At 57.8% G+C, this 10,409-nt stretch overlaps 2 non-coding genes across 2 annotated transcripts; both read right to left on the bottom strand.

The window, feature by feature from the left end:
• Nucleotides 1-1,241: 1,241 nt before the first annotated feature.
• Nucleotides 1,242-1,355, bottom strand: LOC125308499. The gene has a single exon (XR_007195890.1). It is a non-coding gene; the product is annotated as a U5 spliceosomal RNA (small nuclear RNA).
• Nucleotides 1,356-1,666: 311 nt separating this feature from the next.
• Nucleotides 1,667-1,866, bottom strand: LOC125308893. Its single transcript, XR_007196010.1, has one exon. It is a non-coding gene; the product is annotated as a U2 spliceosomal RNA (small nuclear RNA).
• Between the last annotated feature and the right edge of the window lie 8,543 nt (nucleotides 1,867-10,409).

The following is a 10,409-nucleotide window of genomic DNA, read 5'->3' as shown; positions in this document are numbered from 1 at the left end:
GCCGCAGGTCTCGTTGATGGCCTCCAAAGAGGCTTCCTCGCCTGCAGTTCCACTCCCGTCCAGCAGGGAACCCCACAGCAGAGGAAGTTGAGCCAGGCGCCACACCACCTCCCACCTCCGGGGGAGCCGACGAGTCCGGAGCCGAACCATGCGGCGCACTGGGCGCCGCCATCTTGGCAGCCAGGGAGCTACCAGCTACCAAGCTAGCCGCCGCCGCCGTCTGCCGCTCCAACTCTGCAGCCAAGTCCACCTCCTCCTGCTCCCGCCGCACGTCCTCCGAGCCAGCCACAACAGCGTACGACTTAGCCCGGGCAGGGCAGCTCCTATACAAATGAGAGTCAGAGCCACACAGCGAGCAAAGTTTTGGAGCAGTGCACTTACCTGCCGTGTGGTCTCCCCCGCCACAAAACCGGCAGCGACTCCCAGCACAATCCCTTTTGCTGTGGCCCAGCCCTCCACACCGCCGACAATAATCCGGCTGGCCAGGGTAGTAGAGGAACCCCCTGTTAGTCCCAATTGCGAACGACCCTGGTGGATGACGCAGCTTCCCCGGTGCCCCGGCTCCTGGTTAAACGAGACCAGGTAGCGGCGTCTCCCCGTCCACACGCCGAAGTTGTCCCTCAGCCTGGTTCCGCCCTTCACCACCCTGCAGTGACGCCGTAGGAATGCCTCGACGTCCCGGTCCTCCACATAGGGGTTGTACATGTGCACAACCAGGGGGAGGTGCTCCTGCATGTACAACAACCTAATGCCTAAACCGCCCAGGAGCACATGACTCACCTTTTGCTCCCACTCCGACGCCAGCTTGTAGCAGTCCTGCAGCGCATGGAACGTAACGTCCGCAAATCCACTTGAAGTAAAATCCTGGAAGCAAAATAACTTCCCAGGGTCCAAACCGAAAACCGTCTTCAGGACCGAAGACATGACGAACACCCTCCCAAACCGCGCCTTCTGCTCTACCGATGCAGTACCTAAAAGAGAAATCCTCACCAAGTTACGCAACCGCACCACAAGGGCCGGCACCGAGTCATCTTCTGTACTCATCGCCAAACGATCTACTCTTGATCTTAGCCAAAAGGCCGAGAAGCGATACCCCACAACTGCATGGGGTCCGGCGGCCCCTCTAGCGACGCCCCCCGCGCTCACATGGTTCTGGGGGGCGGGGCCAGCAAAAGCGGACCCGCCCGCCCGCCGGGCGCAAAACAAAACACCACGACGCTTGACTTTGGACAGGCAGGTGCAGCTCCGCCGAAGCAGAGCTTCCAAAAATACCGTAAACTCGGGGCAGTTCCCCTCCACGGAAATCTTTAGTAAAAGGCGAAAGATTTGTACGAGATGAAGAGAAACCCGAGCGATGGCTGCCACAGGGCACGCCGGACGGAGAGCATGAACGTGACTCCAAGGCGTTGCCCAGTGGCAACAAGACGGCAGTATCAACATCCCCTTTAAATTTAAAAAAAAAAAAAAAAAAAAAAAAAAGAGAAAAAGGGGCGGGGAAAACACAAAAGGGGCCGAAAAGGGAGGTGGCGCGGTTGGCCAAAACACCTGGCAAGGACTCCTGCTGCTGTGTCTGCTCTGCTAAGGAGGATTTCATCACAGTCAGTCAGTCAGTCAGTCAGTCAGTCAGTCAGTTCCACTGGGTTGGTTCTTTTCTTACACAGTCAAAGGGATGTGCACCGTTCCCGGAGTCGCTGCAATACCGGGTCGATGCGTGGAGCGGACGGAGCAAGCCCCTCTTCCGTCTCCCTGTTCCAAAAATCAGATTAATATATGGTCCTCGGGTAGAGGATGTATCAGATATTAAACTGATAAGAACAGATTATTTTTTTTATTTATTTATTTATTTTTTTATTCACAATAAGCCATAGCACACCACATAGGAAGACACTTGGCCTGCCATGCCACCACCACAGAGGGCGCTGGTCCTATACGGCACAGAAGTCCCACCAGCCTTGAAAAACAAACACACAGAAGATACATACTACACACAAAAGATACAGAAGGAAGTGAAGTCTAGACTAGACGTTGTGGTAAAATGGGCACGCAGGCCCCAAGGCACCAGGTACACAAATGAGCTCGGGCACACAGGCCCAGCCAAAAACAACAAAAACATGTCAAGACACACAAACACAAAACCAACACGTCCACCCACAGTACACTTTTAATCCACCCCAACACAACCAAACAACAGCAACATCAACATCCCAACACAATACATACTACACACACAAAGGATACAGTTAATTCTCCCCCAAAACAACCCAACATGCACTTCCCCACTAGTCCATGCCCATAGTCCGCTTCAAACTATCCACATCCCACCCAGCAAGCTGGGCAGGGGGGCGACTCCCCCAACCTGCAGTCCGCACCTCCGTCACCGACTCCTCCAAATCCGCCAACTCATCCGACTCCAGCTCCACCAACTCGCCCGTAGTCCCCGACTCAGCCACCAGGGGCAGGGAGCGATCAACGGCCGCCACCCCCTCCCCCGGCCGCTGACGCCGCACAGGAGCACTCTCCGGACCTCCACCCTCCAGGGGGCGCTTCCCCGACACCATCGCCAGTTCCGCCATCTCCTCTTCCTGGGAGGCCGTTGCCTCCGCCCAGTTCCGCGCCCCGACCCTCTCCATGGCCACGCCCGGCCTGCCCTTCGACCCCGCCGTCCCTCCGACCTCTGGGCGGCCATCTTGGCTGCCATGCGGCCTAGCGGTAGCCGCAGCCACCATGCGGCCCAGCTCCCGCACCACCAGCAGACACTGCAGCTCCCGTTGCTCCACTCACACCAGCCGCCGCTAGTCCAGTCGACCTCCGCTCCAACACACCAGTCACCAAAGGAGCCCCTGCGTGGGAAACAGAAACCCTCCCACCACCAGATAGCCCCACCACCGCTCCCGCATAGCTCTGTCTCTTAGGGCACCTCAGAAAGAGGTGATCCTTAGCCCCACACAGTGAACACTCCCTTCTCTCCCCACAGTCCTTCACCACATGCCCCACCACCCCACAACGAACACACCGCTGCGCAACACAATCACTCCTCAAGTGTCCCTCTTCCCCACATCCCCAACAAACAGTCGGCAAGTCCGGCAAAAACACCCTCCCTCGATCCGACCCCAGAGCAAACAAATGCGGAGGCCGCAGCTGGCGGCCCTCCCCAGAGACACGAAAACGCACACTGTACCTCCACTTTCCAGTCCAAAATCCGTTGGCATCCGCGACCTTCTCCCCTGCTGACACCGAGCTGCAATACCGGCTCAGGAACCACCGCACGTCCAGCTCCAACACGTGCGGGTTGAACACCTGCACCACCACCGCGTTGACTGCGTTCCACACCACGCGCCTGATCCCTGTAGTCCGTACGTCACTTTTCCCCTTCCCGAACGCAACGCGCAGGTCCTCCTCCGTCTTGAAGGTGACATCATGCCACCCCACCGCCGGGTAGTCCTGCAGGCACAGCACGTCAGCTCCCGATAATCCCATCACGCCCTTGAGAATAACCTCTCCAAAACCAGCCCGGTCCAACTCCGCCCTCCTCGCCTCCGGGATCAGGTACCGGATCGCATACTTCGGTATCCCCCTCATCTCGTCCGACACGTCCACCATCGCTGCCTCGGTTAATCCCAGTGGATAAGAACAGATTTTTTTTATATTCGTTTATTGTCAGAAAATTCAAATCAAATACAAATCATAAATATCACAAAACCTCCACCAGACCACTATTCCCTATTCCCACAAAACCAACACACAGAAGATACATTCCCACTAGCCCACTCCCACCCTTGGCAACCCCCCCAAACCTCCCGGCACCTCCCCTCCCCATACAGCTCCCTATACTCCTCCACCCTCTTCGCAAAAGTCCCCAAAAAATAACAAAAAACCCGATAAGGCTCCACAGCAGGCCTCTGCTTCCTGATGCAGTCCTGCCGCCAATTCCACAGAGCCATCTTCACATAGGAAATAAGAAGCCACACAGCCACCCTTTTCCCCACCCCCACGGCCTCCAGGCCCCTCCCCCACAGCACCATGTCCGAGGACAAGTCAGGTCCTCCCCAGCCTCCCCACCATTGCCCCACCAACCCCCAAGTTCCCTGTGCCCCAGGACAGGACCAAAAGGCGTGCTCCACCCTCTCCTCCCGCCCGCAACCCACTGGACACAACGGAGAGCGACTGACCCCATGCCGGTGCAACCGCTCCCTCACCGGCAGCCGGTCAGCCGCCCCAAGCCAATGGAGATCCCTCCCAGCCCCACACAACTCCTTGGGCTGCAAAAGAGCCCACTCCACCCCACCCCTCACAGCTGCTCTATCCCCCTGGTCCTGCCACCTCCTCTCCATGATGCCCCTGTACAGGGCCCTATGGTCCACCACCGTGTCCCCCTCCAGTGCCCAGCTGTTCCCCCTTAAAAACCTCGCCACACTCTCAAAGTGATCAGGCCGGTCCGTGGACCACGGGGCTGAGGAGCTCAAAGGCCTCAGGCTCCTCAAAAGGAACCCCAGCCAGAACCTCCCCCAGAACTCAGCCTTGTGAACCCCCTCTCCCCCTGCCACCCCACACTGAAAGGCCACAAGCAGAGCCGTTGCCCTCGCCGGCAAGCAAGGTACTGCCCTGCCCCCCTCCGCCACCTTCCTGTACATCACCTCCCTCGCCACCAGCTCTGTCCTCCCACCCCACACAAAAGCAAACACTTCCCTCTCCAACCTCCTCCCCCAAGAAATGGCATCGGGAAGACCACAGCCAGGTGGTTAAAAAGTGGCAAGATGTCCACTTGCACCGTGACCACCCTCCCTGTCAACGAGAGGTGCCGCGCCCTCCACCTCCCCAAACGCTGTTTGACCTTCCCATACATCCCCTCCCAATTCCTCCCCGCCCTATCCCCTCCCAAACCACAACCCCAGCACCTTCAGGCCATCCGCTGCCACCGTAAAACCCCCTGGCGCCAACCCCCTACCCTCCCATGCCCCAAAAAAAGCCACTGCCGACTTAGCCATGTTGACCTTCGCCCCTGAGGCCTGCTCGTATTCCTCTAAAGCCCCCAATACGCACCCGAAACCCCTGTTGGTGGTCAAGAACAAGGTCATGTCGTCTGCATACGCAGAGACCTTTGCTGCCTGGCCCCCGCCCCCTGGGCGGTGTACTCCCAGGATCCCCCCATCCCCCCTAACCCGCTCCAGTAATGGCTCCAGGACCATGACGTACAGAAGGGGAGACAAGGGGCACCCTTGCCTCACCCCCCCAGCCTGTGCAATCCACCTGGACTGTACCCCATTCACCCCGATCTGACTCCCCACCCCCCTATACAAAGTCTTGATCCACCCCACCAAACGGGGCCCAAAGCCCATTTGCTCCAGGACCAGGAAAAGGAACCCATGACTGACCCTGTCAAAGGCCTTTTCCTGGTCCAGGCTCAACACCGCCAACGGCAGCCTCCTCTGCTCCGACCAGCTGATGACATCCCTTACCAGGGACAAGGACAGCCCAGCCGACCTACCCCGCACCCCACAAGTCTGGTCCGCACCAATTACCAGCGGCATCACCCTCCTCAGCCGAATCGCCAAGGCTTTGGCAACCACCTTATAGTCCGTGGAGAGGAGGGTGATGGGCCGCCAGTTTTCCAGCCTGGTCTCCTCCCACTTTTTAAAGAGGAGGGTGACCAGGCCAGACCTCATAGAGGCCGTCAACCGGCCCGCCCCCAGACACTCCCCCACCACAGCCAACAACCCCTCCCCAAGTACATCCCAAAACGCCTGATAAAAGTCAGCCGTTAGGCCGTCCATCCCCGGTGACTTACCACCCTTCATAGACCTCACGGCCTCCGTGAGTTCCCGCAGTGTGAAGTCCCCATCCATGAAAGCCCTCTCCTCCTCCCCCAAAACACCCCTCACCCGTGACACCAAACCCCTCACCCGCTCCCCATCCCAATGCGCCCGAAACAAAAGATTCATAAACCCCGCCGCCTCCCTCCGCTTATCCCCGGTCAGTGACCAACCCCCTGCCTCCCTCAAGCCCCCATCCATACCCTCCCCTGCCTAGCCCGTGCCGATTGAAAAAAAAATTTTGACGGCCGCTCGTCCTCCCTTAAAAAACACCTTCATCTCGGCCTTCAGGGCATTGATCCTGACCCTGAAGGACCCCAGCGTTTTGCAGCTCCCACAGGAACTCCAGCTCCCCGTGGGCCCCATCCCTTTCCCTCCTCAGAAGATTTTTGCCGCCACCCACCCCTTACAAAAAACAGCCACCTTGTCCTTCATGGCCTCCCACCACCCGGCCGCTGAAGAGAAATGGGTCGGCTAAAGCTTCCACCCACTTAGCAACTCCACGATTCGGCTGAAATGTTGGCCCCAACCAAATGGTTGGGGGGTTATGCCATCTCGCTTCCTCTCCACTAAGTCCACCTCCGCCTCCACCCCTTATGGCGGTGGTTTGAGAGAACAGACCGCCCACACCGAAGCTCCCAAGGGCGCTCCCCGGGCCGAAAATCCCTGACCTCCACCCCCTGAAGGTTCCCCATGTGTCCCACTCCTCCCCTGCCCCTTAAAAGAATCCCAGAGCCCAAAATCAGTACACAACTTGCTAACTCCCTCCTCCCGTTGATGTCCAACTGCATATTGAAATCCCCCCACCGCCACCACCTATTCACTATCAACAAGGGCCAACTCCAAAACCCCGCCTTGTCCTCTCAAGACACTTAAGTAAACACAAATGAAACTAAAATCCACCCCTCTATACTTTAAGTCCATAAAAACCCTCCCTGTTCCACGCATCACCTCCTCTACCACAAAATCATGAGACCCCAACAAGATCCACACCCCATCAGAATGCATCCCCATCCCCCCACCTCGAGGCCTTCCCCACCCTTCTGGAAAACCCCCCAATGTCCCCACCATCCGTAAAATGGTATTCTGCAGGAAAACATCACAAGTTCAAAGTCCCAGGTAAGTAAACACAGCATCTCTTTCCTACTTTCCCGTGATCCCCTAATATTCAAGAAACAAAATTCATTCAAAAGAAAAAACAAAACCCCAAACCCAAGCCACTGGCTCCTCCCCTCCTCCCACACCCCACGTGCAAACAAGACAAAATCCACACCAACATGTTTGGTGTGGATACAACAAACCCATCATCAGATCACTTTCCCCTGTTGTCCCCCTGGGCCCCCATGTCCATGCCCAGAACCCAACCCAGCACCCGCATTGCCTTTAGTTGCAGGTTGTACCCCGCCCTTACCAGCAGGGGGGGGCGGCCTGCCCAACCCGTCAGTTTTGGTGACAGCGGGACACCCACCCCGCCCTCCATCGCTTAGGCAAGCCTCAGTCTGGTCACCTGTGGGATGGCGTCCGCCAGGGCCTTAGAAGCCCCAGTCGTCACCTCACTCCCCCTCTCCGCACTAAACACTGGAGACCCGGCAAGCGGCATCGCCAGACACCCGAAGGGAACGGGGCAGACTGGGACGCTGCCACCAGCGGCAAAGCCTGGAGCCTCGCGAGCTCGGCTGATCTCCGGCACCTCCACCATCTTCAGACCAGCTATCTCCGATGAGCGCCCGAGAACAGGGCCGCCATCCCAGCCCGCCGGCGATACCACCTTTTTTCGCGCACCGGCCTCCTGAATTCTCGACGCCCGACGACTGCCTCTTGAGCACCCGCGTGCCTCATCCATCGCCTCGTCCGCTTTTATCCGTCTCGCGCCCCCCCACTCACCAGGGGCTCAGCTGCATGTCTTCAAAATCGGTACGGACACCTGAGGGCTGTGAGATCCAGCGTAACGGAGCGGCCAGGCCCTCCGACCATCATTGCCCTCTTTGTTCTCCAGTGCTAAGGTAATTAGCCTCCACTCCGTCGGTTACCTGGACCTCAGGCCACCCAGGAGATCAAAGAGCACTCTCAGGAGGTCTCAGGTCTAATATTAGATCCAGAAGAGCCGCTCGCCAGGCCCGTCCGACCGCGTCTTCCGCCCACCACACCAGCCCCTCCAGCACTTCCACCACCGCCCGCCCGTCTCCGCTGGCGCGCTGCACATCGCGGGCTCCATCTTCCCAGCACCCAGGCTGTCCTCCCCCTCACCACATCCGCCAAAGTTTTCTGCGTTCAGGGCAAGCTCTGTAAGTGTGGTCAAGAATTTCTACAAGTTACACTTTAAGCCGAGGCAGTGCACTCCCCTCGCCATGTGCCCTGCCACCGCACCTCCGACAAACAATTCACGTGCAGCCCCTCATGTATTCCCCGCTGCCCACATCTCCTGCAGTAAAGAGGCTGCCCTTGATAAGACAAAAAGCCTCTGTTTGGCCCCAACGAAAAATTCCCGGTGGACAACCAATGGGGAACCCTGGGTTAAAGGATCGTCCTTAAATTTTAACCAAAAATTGCGGTATTCAAACCAAACTTGTTCGAGGCACTTATGCCACGAATCTCAACACAATACAAATTCAAAAGCCGAAAATATCCTTTAACTCCAGCCCACCGGTTATACAAATGAACATGCAGCAAAATGCTAGCATGACCAAATAAAGGAACAAAGAAAGTCGGCTCTATTTCGTCATCCTTTTCGGCTGGTTAAAATCCTTAAAAGGCCGAGCAGTCGCCCGGTAACTCCAAAAATACATCGTAAATCAACTGAAGAGAGTCCTGAGCGCCATAACAGCCTACGATCCAGGAAGCGAAAAACCGCAGCCAAAATAACATCCATTATGTAATCCTCAGAAATTACGCCTTCCTCCATTTACACATCCACACCATCTTCCCACGCGACAATCCTCCACGGTATTCACGAAGCCGCGCCTGGGGGGCGAGCCGAGAAACACTACTGATCACCATGACTGGGATTCAGCCTCCCGCGTGATCTTAGCCAAAGGCGAGAAGCGATACCCTAACTGCCGCGGGGTCGGCGGCCCCTAGCGGCGCCCCAGCTCACTACCGCCACCAGTACACCACTCTTTATTTAAACCAAACCCATCAGATCCCTCAACATTGGCTTACTCCCACCCTCGGCAGTCCCCCACATTTCCTTGCCTTGTCCATCCCGCCAGAACCACCCCATGCCACTCGGCTGCACTCTCCACCCTCCCCGAAACAAAAACAAAACCACCCGTGGAGCCGGCGCCGGTCCTCTTCCCTCACACCCCTGCCTCCAGTCCCACAAAGCTAATTTCCTAAAAGAAACCAAACCCAAAGCGACCCTCCTCCCACCGCCAGGCACTGGCGCCCCGTAACGCAAATCTGCTGAGTGTTAGTCCGCCCATCCACCCACCAGTTCTGTACCATGCTCCAGGTGTCCCTCCGGCGACCCGACACAACCACAAAGCGTGGTCAGGTCTCTTCCTCCCCACACCTGGGGCACAAGGGGCTAACTCTACCATGCCTATGAAGCTCCCTCACCGGCAGGGTTTTCAAGAGCCGCCTGCCAATTCCGGGTCCCGACCCTCCCCACACAAGACAGCAGGCTGGATGCACACCCAGTCAATCCCCTGACCATAGAGTCCCCAGTCCACCCTCCTCCACCTCTGTCCATTACCCCGTGTGCAGGCTTGGGTGGTCCACAGCCACCACGCTTCCCCTCCCAACACCACCCATTCCCCCTCAAAATCCATGCACCCTGTCATAATGCCCAGGCCTGACCAGGGACCGGGAGGCGATGCTGGACTAAGGTCTCCAGCCGCGTCATTTTGAACCCCAGCCAGAACCTTCGCGAAAAACACGCCTTGTGGGCGAGACCCCCATCACCAGCCATGGCCGAGGAGCACGCCCGTGCATCGCCATCACCCGCTTGCAGCGACACGGAACCGCCCTCCCCTCAGAAACCCCGAAACATTTTGCTCCTGTCACCCTCTCCATCCCACCACCCCAAAATGAAAGAAAAACATCCCGGCTCCCACCCTCCTCCCACACAAAAGCGGCATGGGAAAACATAAGCCAGGTAATGAATTTAGCTGTGGCAACAGGTCTGCCTTGACATGCATAACCCTCCTGACAGGGGAGAATGCCTCGACCTCCACAGGCTAGCGTCTCCCCACCCGCCCTCCGGTCATCCCAGTTAAAACCCGCACAATCCCCGGCTTAAAATGCAGCCCAGGATCTTCAGGCCATCCCGGTCAACCCCAAGCCACCCAATGAATCACCTCCCTGCCCATTTCCCAAAAGAACATGACCCGATGAGCTTTCCCCTGTTCACCTTAGCCCCCGAGCTCTGCCGATCTCCTCCAGGAGGACATTCACCCTGTCAGCGGCTCAGTGGTCAGGAGAGCCGCGTCATCGTGGCCGAGAACCTTAGCACCTCCGCCCCCCCACCCCGGTGGTGTACCCCCTGCCACCGCGTGGTCTGCCTGCAGGCTGCCAGCAAGCGGCTCCAGGACCATGGCGTAAGGAGAGGAGACAGGGCAACCTGCCTCACTCCCCCTACCTGTGGGACAGCCTGGAATA

Source organism: Alosa alosa, chromosome 1 (genome assembly GCF_017589495.1).
Source record: "Alosa alosa isolate M-15738 ecotype Scorff River chromosome 1, AALO_Geno_1.1, whole genome shotgun sequence".
Classification (NCBI taxonomy): domain Eukaryota; kingdom Metazoa; phylum Chordata; class Actinopteri; order Clupeiformes; family Clupeidae; genus Alosa; species Alosa alosa.
This window is presented reverse-complemented; position numbering and strand designations above follow the sequence as displayed.